Genomic DNA, 4,452 nt, shown 5'->3' on the forward strand with positions numbered 1-4,452 from the left:
CATCCGTATCAAAGGAATGAGGAAATATCTTTGGACTGACAGCATAAATGCTAGAATAGAGAGAAGGACTAGTCCTATCGAAGACTAGCATCAGTGTCTTGAAGCATTAGAAGAGTGAAGATCAACATAAGTATAATGTAGCAAGTTTATTAAGTAACGCCTAGAGATCCTTCCTCAACTCCCCGCGAGAAAGAAATCTGGGAGCCAAATTTTAACTAAAGTCACACTTCTAGTTGTATTAGATCAGGATACAACTCTGAGCGCATGTTATCATGGACACGGATGTTCGAATAGATATACTTCCCTACAAGGGTGCACAAACTTACCCAACACGCTCTATTAACTCTGGGTGGACACACTTTCTTGGGTCATGCTCGGCCTCGGCCGATCCACACATTGTATTCCTACCTAGGCTCAATAGAGAGGCCACACGCCGGTCTACATCCTAATCGCAAAGGGGTCACGCACCAACCTCCCTTCACAATCCTGCGTGTTGCGAGGACTGTCGGTGTAAGTCCTGGGACCTCTTAATATAAGAACAATGCTTACGCGGACCACCCGAGCGCGTGTCGCTCACTGTGGCATCTGAAGAGCTTTCGGGTGAATGTACGATGCAGGGTGCCCATACTTATTCCTGAATGGTGGTTAGTACGAAATAGGCTAGAGGCATTCTCAGATCACATATCCAAACCCATTAATTCTTTGTTAAACTGCGTTGAGGATCAATGATCCACGATATATGGTCATGTCGCCCCGTATCGAGGACTTGTTGCAAGGGCCAAGAGTGCCCAGCTACGCCTCGTTGCAATCACGCAGGTATCCACCTGCTTCTTAACTACGATGATGATCAGTGACCCACGATATGTGGTCCCCTCGCCCTGTCTCGAGGACTTGCGACAAGGACCAAGAATGCCCGACCATGCCTTGCCATAATCACGCATGAATCCACCCGCTCCATACATCTCATCATGTTCAGGTAGTAAAGTTAAAGTAACCCTCGATGGATTCAAATTGATGTAATTGTCAAGGTGACTAGGGAGGAATCACCCTCGATGGTACACGCTTGAGGGATTGTACAATAGATTTGTTATCGGAAGTGGTGAAGGAGGAATCACCCTCCGTAATCCACTTCCGGTTAACTACAGTACAGAGTTAACATCAAGAGTACATTATGAGATATCACCCTTGGTACTCGATAGTAGCTCTGCAGGGTCGTACAACTGAGGGGTGTGAGGTGATGTGACAGGTCTGGCTCGTCGATCGAGATGATTGAGTCTTTGAGTCATCAAGTCGTCGAGTCTTCGATGATCAAGGAGGGGAAACTGGGACATAGTGGGGTCACTCGGGATCACTAATCAACCTATACTAATCATTTAATATGCAGTAGGGTACAACAACAGTTCAACGAAAATAGGCTATGCATGAGAATATGAGCTATCTACAACAATAGCAAAATCTAAGGCAATTAAGAGGGAGAAATATTGGGTGATATAGAAATGATCAAGGGGGGTTTCTTGCCTTGTTGCTCTGCTGCAAAAGGCTGGTTGTCACTGGCGTAGTTGTGCCCAACAATAGTGTCAGTCTCGGTGTCTACAAGAGAGAAGTGGGGGAAGAAACTATAAATAAAAGCAAGCAGATGCAACACGATGCATGACAAGGCAATATGCAAGTGCTAGGGATGAGCTAACTCGGTACTACACGTCACGGACGGAGCGGGAAAATATCTGACAATATTTCCCGTGTCTCTAGCTTCTACTAGACAGGTGATCCTAACGCCAAATGTCCATGTTCATCATGGTAGGAGCAACACATGAACGGACAACGTATTCACATTTGGGGGAATTTTCTGAGCAACTTTCATACATAAAATATTTTCATCTGAGTTATGGGTTATTTTATATCAATTTTGAAAGTTTTATTAATATTCTGAAATTTCCTTAATCTACTACCACTAAAAAAGCACGAGAGGGCACATCCAACTCGCAATCTCAACCGTCTAATCGCATCATCAATGGTTTAAAATTGTCGTCAACGAAATTGATCTCCTTCATTAACGAAACCAACGACGCTAATCACGAAAGCCACCCACGTCCACGTTCGGGAACCGCTAGCGAACTCGCCCCGCCCCCGCTCGCCTCGCGAACTTGACGCCCCTGCCTCGCGCCTAGCGCAGCTGCCCCCGCTCGGCCCGCAGTCGCTACCTTGCGCCTGGCGCATCCGCGCGCCCCCGCCTCGCGCAGCCGCCCCCGCTCGACCCGCAGCCGCCGCTCGACCCCACATAACTCGCCCCGGCCTTGCGCATCCGCCGCCTCGCGCCTCGCGCAGCTGCCCCTGCTCGGCCCGCAGCCGCCGCTCGCCCCCGCCTCGCGCAGCCACTCGCCCGCGCCTCACGCAGCGGCCGCCGTCCGCACCGGCCTGACAAGCAGGACAAGGGCACCGGACAAGGAGAGGACAGGGGTGACGGCTTCATGGCCGTACCAGGGTAGGAGTCTTCCCTCACCTCCATTCCCTACCCGTGTAGTTGCAGGAGAAGATGTACGACAAGGAGATCACGGTTGCCGACCGCGAGATGGTAGAGGAGTGTGCGGACCAGATGCTGAGCGAGGCCACAAACGCCGGCGTTGCCTTCCTCGTTGTCGGCGACCCGTTTGGGTAATGGTTGCTATGATTTCTTCCATTATTTTAATTAGCTTGCTCTGTTGGGTCATGTGCGTGTAGGATATGCATGCTCATTTTTGTTCTTTCAGAGACTTTGGTATGTACAACGGCGAACAGTTCATGGCCAGAAGATGTGGGGTCATGCTTACGCGTCGGCGCCGGTGAGGGTGGACCTGTGAGGCGGACCACCTCCACGCGGCCACAACGGCCACCTCTGCGGCCGCCGTTGTGGCGAGAGCAGCCGCCGTTGTGGCAAGCGCGACCGCCACCGCGTGCTTGCTCTGCTCTTCCTCTGCCCGCCTTATCTGAATCTGATCCGTCGTCGGCTCCGGCTCCGGAGCTCGCAGGGCAAACGAGTGCTGGGTCTCGAGCTTCCCCACCAGCCATCTCTTGCTCTTCACCTTCTGAAAATGAACGGAAAATCTTGTACCATTGAATCACCTGTACCTGTAGTTGGTTTGGTCCATCATCGGTCTCAAAAAAGTACATTGTTAATTACTGCCGAGCAAGCTTGTGTGATGTTGCGAGGCGGAGTGTTTAACTGTTAAGTGGTTGATGCCAATGATGTCTTACTTGAAATCTATTTAACACCGCAGGAAAGGACTTCACAATATGATGGGAGCAACCTGCATTTTTGAAATGTACTGGACTAATTTCATCACAAATAACTAGGTAGTTTTGAACTGAATACACTTTAAAATTGGCGTTAGCATTGACTGCACTACTGTCAAATGCACGTTTGTTTACTCATAATGATTTGTTCACCTCTTTAGTTATACGAATCAAAAGCAGTTAAGCACCTAAGATCTTTAGTCTGCATTTTTCTTTGTAGTTCATTTTTTAAGATTGTGCAATGTCAATTGTCTCAACTCTGAAGAACCAAGAGTACAAGTATTCACCTCTTTAGTTGTTGATCATCTTCTTTGAGTTGACTCTACATGCAACCCTTTGCTACCATTTACATGCATTAACTTGAGAATTAATATATGTATCATATACTCTACTGTTAATAACAGAAGAAGATAAAACTAATGAGTTAACTAAGTAAGATTTGCAGGTGGAATGGATTATTGATCGATGAATCGATCACAACTGCTAAAAGGAGGAATCACGCGTGGGTCATGGATGATGGATCTTGGACTACGAGATGAGAACAAAAGTGATTCGTCGGAGTAATATAAGCGAACCCAGAAATGTTTCGTTTCCTCTCTTCACATGTCGAAGCTCCGAGCATAATGAATTTATTATTAGTAGCACCGTGACCTTCAAATCATGTGTTATATGAAACCACTCTTGTGTTTGCCCCCTCTTCCAAATTGAATCTGGTTTTAACAGTATATCATTACTATTTTACCTACTTGATGCTTAATGCGTGCATTTCTCAAATTTTTCTAAGACAATGGGAGTTATATCTAGAGCTAGAGTTTGTGATTTAAGGCATGTCATGGCAAGTAATTTTACTTGGAAATTGCCATGGTCCAGCATAAATCATGTTCATTTGTATCACTTGGCAAATAGATACCTTTGATTCATGGATGTACTATAGCCCTGAAGTTTGAGTGGTTCATACTCGACATATCCATTTAATCCCCATCCATGACACTCATTGAAGTTTGACTTTCAACAATCTACCCTAATATAGCATCTTCTGCCACCTCTTCTTCTTTTCCTCTTTTTTTGTGAGATTTAAAACCATGAGATACTCTGGTGCATATATGTGCCAGTAAAGAACGTGAATGGAACGACCTATGGCACCTGATGTTACTCCAACTGCACATCATATTTTTAATTTAT

At 46.6% G+C, this 4,452-nt stretch overlaps 1 long non-coding RNA gene across 1 annotated transcript; it reads left to right on the forward strand.

Annotated features, from left to right (window-relative positions):
* The first annotated feature begins 2,358 nt into the window (after positions 1 to 2,358).
* LOC123426769 lies at positions 2,359 to 4,044 on the forward strand. Its single transcript, XR_006622316.1, has 3 exons — positions 2,359 to 2,652; positions 2,748 to 3,330; positions 3,716 to 4,044. It is a non-coding gene; the product is annotated as an uncharacterized LOC123426769 (long non-coding RNA).
* The last annotated feature ends 408 nt before the right edge of the window (positions 4,045 to 4,452 follow it).

This window comes from Hordeum vulgare, chromosome 2H (genome assembly GCF_904849725.1).
Source record: "Hordeum vulgare subsp. vulgare chromosome 2H, MorexV3_pseudomolecules_assembly, whole genome shotgun sequence".
NCBI classification, from domain to species: Eukaryota; Viridiplantae; Streptophyta; class Magnoliopsida; order Poales; family Poaceae; genus Hordeum; species Hordeum vulgare.